Raw genomic sequence first — 17,084 nt, 5'->3', positions numbered from 1 at the left:
ATGTGTGTTTGCTCATTTATCACATGTTTGTTTTCAGCGATGGCTTTTGAATGTGGAAGTTTTCTTGCATTTGTATAAAGTGTTTGTGATTGTTGTTTATTCTCATTATTTTCGTATCTTGTTCCATGTTTGTAGGATGGTGGTTATAGTGTTTTAAATGTTCTGCAAACGTGTAATGGTTTATTTCGTACTTCCAACACCTGATATGTTCTTGGTACCGTGTTTTAAAACTCCTGCATGTCATGCCTATGTATACTGCTTCACAACTTTGATCCAGTAGTGTTTCGATAATGCTGTGTGTGAAACGTACGAATTTCGTTACTGTCGTTCTGTGTACGTCGTTTCTGAGGTTGTTATCACGTCTGATTAAATGCGAAATAAGAGGGCCAAACCCAGAACTCGGAATCCAAACACTTCATTAACAAAAGCCAGACAAGGAAGTGAACTGACCATCTGTTGTGGCAGTTTGGCAACGGAGAAAACAGTTCCGCCGAGACATTGAGCGCTCTGATTGGAGGGAGACTGCTCCAAGGTTCAAAATGGCTCTGAGCACTATGGGACTTAACTTCTAAGGTCATCAGTCCCCTAGAACTTAGAACTACTTAAACCTAACTAACCTAAGGGCATCACATATATCCATGCCCGAGGCAGGATTCGAACCTGCGTCCGTAGGTTAATCAGACTACACTCTATGATGCAAATGTCAGCTGTAAGTAGAATTATTTATTCATTTGAGCAAAATTTAGGACTTGAACTGTTTTGTAATCTACAAACAAATATAGCGTATAAAAACAGGACTGTGTTGTTCCAGATTAAATCCACATAAGATGTCTTAATGTAGAAGGTGAAACGTGTCGGGAGCAAATAAAATAAATTGCAGCAAGATAAGCCTTTTTGCATAATATACTACAGCAATATGTCTGTTCTTGCTGTTACATCGATGCGACAATTCCTTCCATTTGTATTCTTCTTCCTCTTCGTCCACAATCTCTTCGTAAGTCCAGTTCTCTACTTCCGAAGCTGGTCGATGTTATTTTCTTGGTCGTCCGTGAAGACCGTTTTCTGAATTTTGTTCCAACGTCACTGTCATGTATGTTCATTATGTTCGTTTGTTTAGCGTCTGTGTTAACCAGGCCAAAGGTGTGGCAAACTTAACAAGGGCTGCGTGTGCTGGCTGCCGCCGTCCAAGGCTCCACCTGTCTCGGCTTCGGTCGTTCCTTCCCGCAAGTACTCGGAACAGCGTGACAATTCATTTAGAACTACGGTGTGGTATTTTGTGGTCAGTACCACTAACTTCAGTTTGGCAGATTCGTGGCCTCAGCGCTGTTTACCCTTAGCTATTTGTTCCTGTTATGAAGGACGTTCACAGGTCCAGGGGATGTTTGCACAAAAATAGGCAGTCGATCGATCTATCGTCACAAGCCTTTGAAAATGAATGGAACTGACAAAGAGAGGGTTGAGAACTCTCAGTATATATTATGCAGCCACATTAGCGACAGTATGGGAAATTTGCAAGGAAACCATGTTACAATATCATGCAGAAATAATTAATAGATTTAGTTGGCAAAAATCAAAACATTACAATTATAGACAGACGGAATTCATTATTCTGTGCTTCAAGAAGAACTTTGAGCCAAATTTGCAGGTCTGTAGCATGTGAGGAAATTGGTGGTACGAATGGTAAAATTTATGAAAACGCACGCATTATTCGTCAGCTGCAACAGTTTTCGATGGAAGTGAACGAAGGAACAAAAATTAGAACATCTAGAATACATTGTACTCGTACATCTCGCATTTCAAGTTGACCTGATCGCACACTGTCCGCGGTAAGACTCTGTAAAGTGAGAAATAACTACTTTCTTATTTGATGTGGATGCATTTAAAAAGAAAATCACACCGTGGAAGAGACAAATTCTGACAAAGAAAAAGGACACCGTCCATTTCCCTAAGTTCTCTGGCGTTGAAGAAAACGCGATGTTTTAAGAATTCATTGTGGCTTTGAAAGAATTAAAAGGGTAGTTTCCTAAACGTTTTGGGGATACTGTCAGTCTTTTCCGTCTGTTTTCCAGACCGTTTGCGGTTTCAATTGAAAACGTCCCTGCGCATATTGCGATGTAACTGAGTCGCCTTCAAGGTAGTTCCCATTTCGATGACAAACACGTTTGCATTAAATTTGCAAAGGTCGTCTATGTCGCTTTCCCCAAGTCGGGTTTCCAAAAGTGCTAGAATATTTCGATCGACATATTTGTGTGAAACGCATTTTTTCGATTATGAAACTAAATAACTCACGATTACGTGACAACCAAAGTGGGAAAATCTTTGAAATTCTCTGAGTCTGTCTGTATGCCGACACTTTATACCAGGTAAAAAACGTATTATGTCTTCAGTGCTCCAAAAAAATATTAAATAATACTGAAAGATTGTTTTATTTGTTATCTATGTTGTTGCGAAATATGAACTATAAACTAAACAACACGCGATGTGACTGCACTACCATTTAAATGCGACACTTTCGCAGTTTCCCCTCCTCCTCCTTCTCATGCTCAGACAGCGTAGCTTGGCGGTGGAGGAAATGTGCATTGAGGCTCAATGCCTTGTAACCCATGTCTGGGCACGGCTCGCCAACAGAGTTCTTGGCCGCCCGTGGTGTAAACCATGCTGATTGACGTTTCATATTCATAATGTACAAAAAATTTGCTTTTTCAATCTGTGATCCATTTGAGCCAAAAGGCCGCGTGACGTAGCCGCGTGGTCTAGGTCGCCTTGCCATTGTTCGCGCGGCTCCCTCCCGTCGGAGGTTCGAGTCCTCCCTCGGGGCCGGGCGCTGTGACCGAGCGGTTCTAGGCGTTTCAGTCTGGAACCATGCGACCGCTGCGGTCGCAGGTTCGAATCCTGCCTCGAGCATGGATGTGTGTGATGTCCTTAGGTTAGCTAGGTTTAAGTAGTTCTGAGTTCTAGAGGACTGATGACCTCAGATGTTAAGTCCCATAGTGCTCAGAGCCATTTGAACCTCTCCCGGGCATGAGTGTGTGTGTTTTCCTTAGCGTAAGTTAGTTTAAGTTAGATTAAGTAGTGTGTAAGACTAGGGAGCGATGTCCTCAGCATTTTGGTCCTATAGGAACTTACAATAAATTTCCAGAAATATTTCTAGCCAAATGTCTGAAAAACAGCACTGATGTTTCGCGGATTGTGTATATTACATTCTTTGCATCTTCATTAATCTCTTTGTTAGGTCGTGGCCAGTCGTATTCTGTTTCTGTTGCCTTTGGATCAAGTATGCTTGTAACCATCCTTCTTTGTATTTTCGTAATTCTGTTTATGTCACCTTCCTGTACAAGTTTAAGTGTCTCGGTGCCACACAGAGCCCGAGGTCTCACAACTGTTTTATGTTTCATTTTATTGTCCTACGTTAAAGCCTTCTTGTTGTATATGTTTCTGGTGTTCTCCAAGGAGATGTTTATTTGATTTGTTTTTGTTTACAGATTGCTCTCATTGTTGTTTACGCTTAGCCACTCCCCTAAATTTCTGAATTACTGACTTTTGTTGATTTTCTTTTGATTTATAAGTTATTTCTGTGGACAGTTTTTAACATCAGTTACATATTCTGTCTTTCGGAAAGAAAATTGTAAACCGATTTTTTCTGGTTCCACAGTTAGATTTCCTATCTGGATTCTGACATTTCCTGGAATTTAAGCAATGTCATGAGCGAATGGTAGGCAGTCCACATATATGTTATTTTTCGGTTTCCCAATTTGATGCTTTTCGTGACAGATTTTCTCCACCATCTTTTCCAGGGCGCAGTTGAAAAACACTGGTAATAGTCCATCACCCCGCCTGACTCCTGTTTCTATCTCAAAGTTTTTGAAGAATTCTCCGCAGAATCTGACTTTAGATGACGTATTCGTCAATGTGTGCCGGATAACGTGAGTAGTTTTTCGTTTTAAACCGAATTCTTTCACAATAATAATGAGGGATTTTTCTTTCAGTGGAATCATACATTTTCCTAAGCCCTACAGTTGTAATTCTCCTAGTGCTGTTTCTCGGTTTTCTCATTTGCAGAATCGTTATTAAGTTCCAGATCTGTTCGTTGTGTGATCTATTTTTTTCAGAAATCCAAATCGATATTCTCCTAGCTGTGGGTCAAGTTGGATTTCTGCATAATTGAAGAGTTCTTTAGACAAAATTTTTTATGTCCCTGAGAAAACTCATAAACCTCTATAATAATTTGTATCATTTTAGATCCTTTTTTTGTGCGAAGGATATCTGATGGCTGGTTTCGACAAGAAGTTCTTCTTTCAAGCAGTCTTTATCTGTTATATTTTTAAGCTTAAGAATGACGTCAACACTTATGTCTTTCCACAACTCTGCCTTAATTCCATCAGCACCGGCTGCGTTATTATTTATCAGTGAGCATATAATATAATTTCTTCTAAATCTGGTGCTGGCGAGTTGCCGTTTTGAGTACTGATTTCACAAACAATAAATTTCGATTCAGATTCATGACCGTTGTGTAAATCTTCAATAAATGTTGCCATTATGCCACAGTTTTCCAATTTACAGTGAGCTGTTTGGTTTGTTTTCAGGTTTATAAATGATATTGTTAGCAGTAAAATTTGGTCAGCTGTTTCTGAAATAAGTGTCAGAAGTAATCTCATTTTATACGTTTTTAAACTTCAGAGCGTTGGTACAGCTCATTCTCGCTGAATAACTTCCACTCTCTTTTAAACGTTCTAGCGACTTCTCTTCGTTCAAGAAGTTCCTGTTTTCCTGACTTTCATTTGCGTTCCACTTTTCCCCTGATTTCTGTCTTTCTTGTAGAGCCTTGTGCCATTGATCATTCCGTATGTCAGTTTTCTGTTTAATGGGTGGTGCCGTTTTAATTACAGATTTGATTATACCATTTGTAAGATCATCTCACATTTGACTGCCCTGTTTATGATGTTCTGCGTTTACTTTTCCAACTCCAGCTTATTAGTGTCATACCTCGGGATCTTAGTTTGCCTCTCGAGTTTTCTGTGTTCTTCAGCGTTAATCTTAAATTTAGCAACAGAGATGTAGTGCCCTGTTTCTGCGAGGGTTCATCAAACAACCTTCAACGTATCTCTCCACCGTTCCACTCTCGAACACCGCGCGGAAATAGTGTACACTTAAATCTTTCCGTACCGGCTGTAACTTTTCTTATTTTATTACGATTATCATTTCTCCCTAGGTTGATGGGCACCGACGATATATTTTCGCTCACTGAGGAAAATGTTAGTGATTGAAATTTCATAGGAAGATCTTGCTGCAACGAAAAACGTCTTTATATTAATGATTGACACCTACTTTCCGTGTCACTCTCTCCCCTATGTGGCGATCATGCAAAACTAGGTGCTCTTCTTTGAACTTTTCCATTGTCCGCCATCAATATTATGTGATATGGATCCCACACCGGATAGCAGTACTCCAGAACAGGGCGGAAAGCGTTGTGTAAGCAGTCTCTTGAGTCAGTTTGTCGCATTTTCTAAGTGTTCTGCTAATATATCAGTATTTCGTTTGTTTTCCACGCATCGTTATCTATGTGATCGTTCAAATGTAAGTTATCCCTATTTAAGTAATCCCTAAGTATTTACTTGAATCTACAGCCATTAGATTTGTGAGATTTATCACATAGCCGAAATTTAGCGGTTTTCTTATAGCTCTCATGTGGAGGACTTCACACCTTCCATTATTTAGAGACAAGTTCCACGTTTCGCACCATACAGATATTTTGTCTAAAACATTTTGCAGTTTGTTTTGATCGTCTGATGGTTTTAAAAGACGGATGAATGACAATACCAGAAGCAAAAAATCTAAGACGGCTGCTCAGATTGTCTCCTAAATTGTTCACGTAGATCAGGAGCAGCAGAGGGCTTGTAACACTTCCTCGTGGAACGCCAGATTTCATGTTTTACTCGATGAGCTTCCGTTTATTACTCCGAACTGTGACCTTCCTGATAGGGAATCACGAATCCAGAGGCGTAATATAGACGATGCTCCACAAGCACGCAGTTTTGTTAGAAATCGCTAGTCAGTAACGTTGTCAGGGGCCTGCTGGGAACCTAAAAACATGGAATCAATTTGACATCGATAGCATTTATAACTTCGTGTAAATAAAGACCTATCTGTGCTCACATGGACGATATTTTCTGACTCCGTGTAGGCTATTTGTGAATAAATCGTTTACTCTTAGGTAATTCATAACGTTCGAACGCAGTATATGTTCCTAAATTCTAGTGCATATCGACGTTAGTGATGGGGTCTGTAATTGTGTGGGTTACTCATATTTCCTTCCTTGAGTATTGGTGTGACCTGTACAACTTTACAGGCTTAGGGACGGATCTATCTACGAGCAGGTGGTTGTAACATGATTGCTATGTGTGGAGCTGTTACATCAGCATACTCTGAAAATGAATTGACTAATATACAGTCTGGACCGGAGTCATTGCCTTTATTAAGTGATTTAAGCTGCTTCGCTACACTGAGCATATTGACTTCTAAGTTTCTTACACTCTCAGTTGTTCTTGATTCGAGTTGTGAAATATTCGCTTCGTCGTCTTTGGTGAAGAAATTTCGAAAAACCGTGTTTGATAACTCTGCTTTAGTGACACTATCATCAATAACATCACCACAGTTATCGCACACTGAAGATATTGATTGTGTTTGCAGCCAGTGTACTTTACACACAACAAAAATCTCTTTGGGTCCCTGCCAGATTTCGATACAGAGTTTCGTTGTGGAGACTATTAAAAGCATCTCACATTGAAATTCGCACTAAATTTCGAGCTTCTGTAAAACTTCGGAAATCTTGGGTTTTCTCTCAAAGGATGTCGATTTTATGGCTATATCGTGAGTAGCACATAAATCTCTAAGTCTTTTCCCATTTCTGGTGCTACGCGTGTGTGCAGAAAGTGCACTAATTATTTTCCTATATTTTTTATCTTTACGAATTTGATCGCTGAAATAGCCCAACAAAATAACAGCACGCTCACGATATTTTTGTCAGGTAGTTACCTATTTTCTCTCAGTATTCGTGTACATTTGTTGGTGCTTGAATATTTTAAATGTTTACACTTTATTTATGGATCTAAATGTTAATGATGATGTACCTGCGTTAATTGGGTCGAAGGTCACTGTTTAGTCGTTCATTTTATTACAAACGATGAAACCAATGCCTGTTTGTACATGGTTTAATATCATGCTGCTGGATTTTCTCTTGCTAATTATGTATCAGTTTGATTGAAAAGTTCATTGTCCACATAGTCGGTTTCCTGTACAGCTGAAATCATGATGCTTTTTTATGTAATTGTTTTTAACTTTCTAAGTTAATGGTAAAACGGACGTTTAACTGGGTGGTTCAGTTGTTTGGATTTAATTTTCGATTACTTATTTTATTATATTTTATGTATTTCCATGTAGCGGCTAAAGTTAGTTGCTACGAAAGTGGACCAAATGACGACGAATCCCTAGTCTCATCTAGACACACGGTAATTCGTTAAATAAAATCTCTTAGCGATTTTTCACCGTACTCCTAAGCAAGAAATCAGTTATTAAACATTTTAGTAGCATATTTAACACACAGCACGTAAATTGGTATTAATTTTAATGGCAATGTAGCATTTTACAGGACTTTACCTCATGTATAAATGCACAACGTGTATTCGAGCAGAACCGTTTCCTTGTTCCCGTACGTCAGTAAGTAATATATACGTGATGAGAATGGCTTAAAACAACTACAGTTTAGAAGTAGTGCATTGTTCGAGAAAGTCTGTTACGATGACTGTTGTCGGTTTCACATATGCTTTTCGAACTGATGACAAATAACATAAGTAATAATACATAATTCTCTAAGTACATAGGCAGGTTCGATATCTAACCAAAATATATGTTGTAAAATGCCTCGGTTCATCATTGAAAGGGCAGAAAGTACAGGGAAAAAATCATTACGGTTGATTTCTTCCATCGTTTTTAAGATGAAGCCGTGGAATATCTATGTCAAAGTCTGAGAGAAGAAAACGACTGGACGAACGTCAGCCACTTTTCATTTTTTTCAGTGTCAGTTTCGTAGTCTCACCAGGAACACGAGAACGACCCAGTAAGCGGAGAACAGATTCAGCGAGAAGGTAGCAAATAAGCATGCGTGCCGTCTGTCTGTCTGCCGTCACACAAATCAATCACGATGGGATTTGGTTGGTCGCTGCAGTAACTGTATTAGGATCGCAGAAACATGCAAGGGGTTGTTCGAAAATTCGTGCTCGGGGAGGGTCGGAGGGGTGGGGAGGGGGGAGGGGGGGAGGGGGGGGGGAGCTCTCGCGGCGACCAATCAAAGCGCAGAAATGACGTCACTGGAGGCACGCACCAGGGCAATAGCAGAGGTAAAGAGGTTACACGAAAACTACACGAGCTTTCCTTGCGACGCTTCTGATATTGCTGCACTGGGCAGTCCGGACTACCGCAGACATAAACATCGTTATCTGAAAGCGCAAAGAAATAAATAAAGCGCTTCTTAATGCCTAAAGTTTGCATGTGATGTGATTCTATAAACGTCTGAAAAACAGGACATAGTACAACGGGCACTGCTAAACGTTTATTGTTAGGAAACGAGGAATTCTCATTGTTACCTTAGAGAAAAACAAGCTTGAACATCTGTACTAATATTCTGGGCAGTTTTTCAAATTGTTTTAGTTCGCTGCATTTTATAGTACTCGTTCATTAGTTAAACTGATGTGCAAGCATTACATAAATTTATGTGTGTGTAATTCTAGTTTTCTAAATCTAAATTAACATGTATACATCACTGCGAACGTTAATAGGTTTCCAGAAATGAGAGTGTCTCGACGACTTCTTAATAGGACCCAGTACGTTCTCTTCGACAGCGAGTGTTCCTCAGAGACAAAGGTATTGTTAGGGCTGCTATAGGACCATCCTTGTTCTTTATATACATTAACGCTCTAATGGGGAGAATGAGCAGCAGTGTGTTTGCTGATGATGCTATGATATATGGGGAAAAAATCGTCATTGAGTGACTGTTACAAGGTACAGGATGCCTTAGATGGAATTTCTAATTGCTGTGATGAATGACAGCTAGCTCTAAATTTAGAAACAGGTAAATTAATATAGAGGAAGGCGAGAAACAATCATGTAATATTCGAATACGGTATTAGTGGAGGTCTGCGTGTAAAGCGATGTGTAATTGAACGAGAACGTAAATACACTTGTAAAAAAGGCGAATGATCGATTTCGGTTTATTGGGAGAGTTTTAGAAAAATGTAGCTCGTCTGCAAAGGAGACCGCCTATAGAACGCTCGTGCTTCCCACTCTTGAATACTGCGGGAATATTTGGGATCCCTACCAGATTGGTTTAAGGGAAGACTTCGAAACAGTTGCAAAGTGTGATGCTAGATTTGTTACTGGTTGGTTGGACCAACACAGGAGTGTTGCGGAGATGCTTCTGAAACTCAAACGGGAATCCGTGGAGGGAATAGGACGTTCTTTTCGCGAAAAACCACTGAGAAAATTTAGAGAACCCACATTTGCAGCTGCTGCGAACGTACATTTCCTGTAAGGGTAGCGAAGGCAACAGAAATTGAGGCTCGCGTGGAGTCTTATACATGTTTTTCCCTCCCCCCATAGGCGAGTGGAACAAGACAGGAAATAACTAGCAGTCATACAAGGTACCTTCCGCCAGACAACATTCGGAGGTTTGCGTGAATCTAAAGGGGTAGGACAAAAAGATGAAAACAGCGCGAGAGATGCTTGCCAATGTAGATGTAGTTGCTTGTCAAGCCTGCAGGTTGTGCTGTTGTATTTTACCACGGACGGCACCTGTGCAGTGTCCTAAATATGTTGCAATTTTCTTTCGTTGTCAGAATGGTGTTCTGTGTAATTCTGAATGCATTATGTCGAACCAAAGTGAATTCGGAAGTGGGCAAATTGTTGGTATGATGGGTGGTTCGGTAACTGAGGTAGCCGCAGTGTCCCGAGAGGTACCGTATGGAAGATTTATACCACGCACGAAAGTTTATGTGATCATGACAGACGGTTAGTGAAGAGGATTGTGACGAGAAATAAGAGGACGGAAGCTGCCAAAGCCACCGCAGAACTGAATATCGCATCCACGAGCCGTGTCAGCACCAAAACAGAACGAAGTGACGTCCAAATACAGAGAACTGCAGGGCGAGCTGTAATTCAAAAACTGTTCATCAGTGATGCAAATGTCCATAACAGGAAACCGTGGTGTCGAAGCAATGGAAGAATTTTTAGTCATTTGGATCTGATTCCACACTGTTTCCAATTCTGTCCTAGTTTACATCCCAAAAGTGAAACATGGCGGCGGTTCGGTGACGATCTGGGCTGCCATATTCCATGAACCCTGTGGTTACTCTGCGTTGTCGCATTACTGGCAAGGATTATGAGCCTATTTTGGCTGAGCAGGTCAATCGCTTGGTACTGTGTCCGATCCCCAGTGGTGATGCTGCGTTCCAAGACGACAAAGCCTCTGTTTACACAACTCGCATCGTCCAGGACTAGTTTCGTCAGCGGGAGGACGAATTGTCGCCTCTCCCTTGGCAACTAGTCAACGGATCCCAGTATTACTGAGCATCTGTGACCTACGTTGGAGGGAAGGGTGCTTGATCGCTTTCCACTTGAACCATCGTTACCTGAAATTGTCACCATTTTGCAACAAGGATGCTATAAGGTACCTTCGAAACCTATACAGGGTCTGTATTTGTGTATTCCTAGACCACAGGCAGCTGTTTTATTTGCTAAAGGTGTTCCTACACCGTTTGAGGCTTAGTAATGTATTGCGGTTTTAGTGTTTCTATATCTTACATACAGATGTAGACGTACTTAGACCAGTACTACTCGTACTTTCTGCTCCAAACGCTTAAGGAGTAACTTCATGAAAACCTCTGTACACGTTGTAACTTGTCTATTTTATCTTCACCATCCCTATGTGAGTGATGTGAGTGATGCATGGAGGGGGGGGGGGGGGGGGACTTATCTTAAGATTGTTTCCAGGGATAATTTGCGTCTATCTTCAGGAGTCTGCCAATTTAGGATTCCCACGGAGATCCCCTGCTATACCCGCAAGACAGAGCAGATAGTTTAATTTTTGGAAAGGGGCCAAAATGAGTGGCTCAGTCGCACTCGAACACACTACTTTATTCATTTGACAAACATTAGAAGAGGAAAGGAAACATTAAAAGCAGAGCAAGCCAAACATTAATTTTAGAACGTAATTCCCGGCTAAATGCGCCATTCAATCTCACGCCTCAAGGACAAAAAAACCTTAATTTAAAACCGGCTGAAGGCCAATCACTTAAGACTCAAAAACAAGAATTTGAATTTTTAAAGGCAGATGGCCTCATCTTATAACATTTCTCTGAATTAGGCTGAAAGTCCAACGATCTCACGCCTTAAGGGCAAAAAAACTTTAACTTAAAATCGTCTGAAGGCCTATAACATAAGGCTCAAAACAGGACTTTGAATTTTAGGAAGCAGAAGGCCTCATCCTGAAATTTCTTTAAATCAGGCTGAAGGCCCAAGCAATCTCACGCCTTAAGGACAAAACTAATTTAAAATCGGCCAGAACAACGAGTACAAATAGGCAGCACATCAAACGGCGCTCAGAAGTTTCCAAGGGTCGGCCTGGAATTCAAACACTAACGCTCTCTTAGGTCAGACAGGCACTGGGGCCAACAATTCTCAATCCGACGGCAACCCAACCGACAGACAGTCAATGGACCAAGCGACAGGATCACTTCGGCTTCACCCGACCCGCACACAACAGGGAGTTCAATGGCACAACGCAGAAGGTATCGGCGCCCACAACGAATTACACATTCGGTTATCAAACTACACACCGCGCTAGACAGTCACAACACGACGTGGAAAATACACTGCCTGAATTTACGTCAACGGCCATGGCAGGTAACCGGAACGTTAACGGCTACAAGGCAGAAGATTCCGCTGGTGCACTTCAATTCAAATATAATAAAGTTAAGTTAAACTCCACAGGAGGGCGGCTAGAATTTCGCCAACTTGAAAACACACGTTGTTGCTGGAGGGAATGTCCCAACAGCCCACAACGAAATTCAAACGACACAATGTGAACAGTTGGCGCTGGATGGTAGATTAAGTAAAGACTCAACTTTCGTGTTCGGGTTCGGTGAGCCACGGACCTCGTAGCAATGGGCACAGCCCCTCACACTCCGACCGCGAGCGGACGCCGGCAGCGGCCCCGGCCATACACGCGCCACGGAGACTTTCTCGCTGCTCCACGCCAACCGATCGACTGCCCGCACATGGCACTGTAAGCGAGAGGAGAAAGATAGTACAAGGGTGCGAATATCGATATACGCTGCTGCTGCCACTCGCGGAGAGAGAGCAAAACAGCATAATCGCGATAACCGCGGGAGCCTAATCACAGAACAGCAACCAAGGTTTAACGGTTTAACGCAAAGTATATCGCGAGCCAGCCACGGGTCACTCACACTTCCTTGACACTCCTCCGAGACTGTTCTATTACAAGCTTAGTGGCTATCTGCATCACGTCACATCGTTTACGTATTTGTTGCTTTATGAAGCGGTGGCGTGAAATGAACGAACAACTAAAAAAATAACATGGAAAACGAGTCGATAACTTGGATCCGCTGGACGGATTCCGAGAAAGAACAGCGCATGTGTAAAGGAAATAGCATATGAGACGCTGGTAGACCAATTCTTGAGTGCAGTTTCAGTTTTTGTAGTCCTTGTCAAGTAGGCGTGGCAGCAGACGGCGACCGAACGTAGAGACTCGCTGTTGGGATGCTAAGAGAGCGGTATATCCCTTACGAAACTGTAGCAGAGATGCACGGACAACATTAATGCTAACCTCTGGGAGATAGGTGGCGTTGTTCTCTGAAAAAATAAGTGAATCTTCATTCGAGGATGACTACGACAATTTTGTTGCCGTCATCGTACTAATTACAAAAATTTATTTCTAAGGAACTGTGCTATAGTGGACAATCAACAAGTGTCCCCCTGAGGGAATTACTGCGGTGTATATGCAACGTGGCGCAATTCCAATGCTGGCATGTAAGCTGTGTTCAATAAGAAGTATCGTTGCGACTGTCAAAAATCTTTATTTAATGACTCTACGGGTTTCGCAGGCTATATTTGCATCATCAGGTACAAACACCTGTACATAAAAGCGATCTGTCTGAAAGATTAATTGATACTGGCAACAGCAATGCTTTCTCCCCAGGCTGTCTACATTGGAACTTTCGAAATGACCATAGCCCTAAATTTCTGTTTAAGGACTCTCATACATTTGAGGATCAGAAATTTTGAATACTTCGATGAGAATGTAGGGGAATGCGCTTTTTCTGCCTTTTAAACACATAGCTTTTATGGAGTGGCTATAAAAACCTGACGATCCAAATACAGCTTGCGAAACCATAGTGACTTTTTAAATAAAGATTTGTAACAATCGCATAGTTCGTTCTTATTCAATATGGAATATTACGATTGTGGATGCCCTACACACAAGTCGATGTTCAAGAAGCACCAAGTAGGAAAGGGATTAGTGTAACGTTTTTGTCTTTCCGAGGAGCGTGCGGTAAATGAGGAAACGTGAATTATGGCAACGTTACTAACAAATGTGTCCAAATTGGGACAACATGCTGTTATTCTTTTCCTGCTACTGAAGGACAAACACCGGTAGACATCCATCGGAGAATGAAGAATATATATCGGGCAGTATCTCGAATGCAGGGAAAACTGCGACGAGGGGTGCTGCTGCCTCATGATAACGTACGTACCCATATCGCAAATGTCGTAACGCAGAAGTTACGCCAACTCATGTGAGACACTCGAACAGCCACACCGCCCTATAGTCCCGATCTCTCCCTAAGCGATTATCACGCCTTCGGTCCATTAAAAAAGGTCTGTCGGACGAAGATGTGTAGCAGGCAGTTACAGACTTCTTCACGCAACAGTGCTTTACCAATCGGGTATCTTCAATCAGGTGCGTCGGTGAGATGATTACCTCAGTGATCACGTCGATTTTGCCTGATTAGCATACAGATTCTGGACTATACGGCCTTCGAACAGAAACTATTTGATCGCCCCTTATAAATACAGTTTTGAGACTAGTTTAACTCATAAGGTATTATGTGTATACGCAGGTGCTGCGTTTGTTGCCCGTTGAACGTCCAGGAGATATTCAGTTTCTCTCAGTGTCTTCGTTAACATCTTTTCCGTCACTGCCTCTGCTGCATCTCGTATTCTTGCTGTAAGAGAGAGATGAACGCTTGATCCTTAATGTAATCCTACAAAAATGTCAAGATGCGTTATGTCTGGTGACTGTGGTGATCACAGTATTCGACCGTCTCTCCGATCCATCTGTGTGGAAAGGTTTCATCCAAGAACTGGCGAATAAGTAACCCCCAGTATGGTGGTGCACAATTCTGCTGAAATTCTGCGTTAACGCAAATTCCCTCACAGGACCTGGCTGGCCCATTGCTACCAACCGACCACTGCGTCGGCCTCTGACGATGGTGTCATTGGATGCGGTGTGTAGGGGCTCGGGGTAGCATGTAGCCGTTAGCGGTCTGCTACAGAAAATAGAGTGATAGCTTATGAACTTTAATTAAGATGACCGCTCGAGCAGATGAATTCTCCGTTCGCTACAAGCGGTGAGATCTGTCATCCACCTAACTGTCGACTGCCGTCCAGCCCGTGTCTGACACCGAACTTCTTTTCTTCTAGCATGGATTCAGTTGATGTTTAATTGAAATAATGAACGGGACAACAGAGGAAGCTAAAGACAAGATAAAATGTGTCTGTTCTGGTAAAATCATAGTATATTGTATTTCCAGTAGCACACAGAAGAAAGGGAGGTAAACAGACGTAAAAGTTTGACGATACGTTTATAAATAGCAGTTCCCGTACCTTCTTGCTGCAGGTCAAGAATACTACACAGAAAACATTCAATCGATAGCGAAGTCTTGAATAAGCTTGGCCCAGGTACTGAAATATGTGATAGAAGGCCCAGGCAGGGCACGTCGTGCAGTTATCCAGTAATCATCTTAAATAGCGTCCAGCCTAGGGGTGCCGAATGATAACCAGTATAACTGCGAACGCCGCTGAATACAGGTAAAATAGAATACTGCACAGTATGCTTCAGCCGACGAGACGAGAGGCGTATAGCCAACCTAATCCGCTCGCTCGACGAAAGATCCATATCCAAAGACTGGAAGGTTGTACGGGTCACACCAGTATTCAAGAAACGGAATTACAGGCACTTATCATTAACTGCGATATGCAGCAGAATTCTGGAACATATTTGTTTTCGAACATTGTGAATTACCTCGAACAAAACATTCTGTTAACACACAGTCAACACGGATTTAGGAAACACCGTTCTTGTGAAACACAACTAGCTCTTTACTCGCACGAAGCGTTAAGTACTATCGACAAGGGATTTCAAACTGATTCCATTTTTTTAGACTTAAAGGAAAGCTTTTGACATCGAACCTCAAAAACAGCTTATAATTAAATTGCGTGCTCATTGAATATCGTCTCACTTATAAGACTGGATTCGTGATTCCCTGTCATCTGGGTCACAGTTCTTGGTTACTGAAGGGAAGTCATCGCATATAACTGAAGTGATTTCTGGAGTGGGAGCCTCTGCTGTTCCTTATCTACATAAACAACTTAGGAGACAATTTGAGCAGCAGTCTTAGGTTGTTTGCAGATGATTCTGTCGTTTACCGTCCAGTAAAGCCATCAGAAGATCAAAACCAATTGCAAAACATTTTGGATATCTGTATGGTGAGAAAAAGTTGGCAATTGACGCTAAATATTGAAAAGTGTGAGGTCATCCACAAGAGTGCTGAAACGAATCTGTTAAACATTGGTTACACGACAGATCAATCAAATATAAAGGCCATAAGTTCAACTAAATGTCTAGGAGTTACATTTGCGAAAAAGTTACCAAACACTGCGTTTTATTGACAGAACGATGCAAAACATCTACTAAAGAAACTGCCTGCACTACGCTTGTCCGTCCTCTTCTGGAATACCGCTGTGAGGTGTGGGATCCTGGCCAGTTAGGATAAACGGAGTATATTGAGGAAGTTCAAAGAAAGGCTGCACTTTTGTATTGTCAAGAAATAGGGGAGAAAGTGTTACGGACCTGATACGAGATTTGCAGTGCAAGGGCGTTTTTCGTAGCGGCGCGATCTTCTCACGAAGTGTCAATGACGAACTTTCGTCTCCGTAAGCGAAAATATTTTGTTGACGCTGATCTATGTGGAGAGAAGCAATCATCTTGATAAAATAAATCAGAGCTCGCCAGAAATGATATAAATGTTCGTTTTTTACGCGCGCTGTTAGTGTGAAGTTGGCTCGATGAACCCTCTGCGATGCACTTAAGTGTGATTTGCGGAGTAGCCATGTAGATCCAGATGTAGATGCATCGTAACAGCAGCACTGCTAAAACACCCTACTGCAGCAAGAGAGAGAGAAAAAGTCAACAGATGTTGTCAGGCCATATGTAGAGTTGTAATCATAAGAACTTCATTAGTTAAGCTATCTCTTGTAAGAAACCGGATGGCGGTATCTAGCATAAACCTATTGAAATAAATTTTTGTAATCATGGGACGGCGTTACGCTGCAACTTTACATCTAGCGTTGAAAACGTGTGACAATGGAAGTGGGATTATAGCTAGGGATACAAGATGTTGGCGTATCATCGATGTTAATTTCGTCTTTTATAAGTTGCAGCAGACTTGCCCTGTGGGGTTCAGGAGCGACAAAGGTCGTATGGAGGTATGGTCGGGAATGCAGTCCAAGGGAGGAACACCCACTTGAAAGTAGAGATACACTGTAGGTTTCAACCCAGAGGGAAATACAGATGAGAATACACCAGTGAAATGGGAATGTTCCGTCCATACTAGCGTTTTAAATCAAATTCAAATGGCTCTGAGCACCATGGGACTTAACATCTGTGGTCATCAGTCCCCTATAACTTAGAACTACTTAAACCTAACTAACCTAAGAACATCACACACATCCAT

This window comes from Schistocerca americana, chromosome 8 (genome assembly GCF_021461395.2).
Source record: "Schistocerca americana isolate TAMUIC-IGC-003095 chromosome 8, iqSchAmer2.1, whole genome shotgun sequence".
Lineage (NCBI taxonomy): Eukaryota > Metazoa > Arthropoda > Insecta > Orthoptera > Acrididae > Schistocerca > Schistocerca americana.
Note: the sequence above shows the minus strand (reverse complement) of the source record.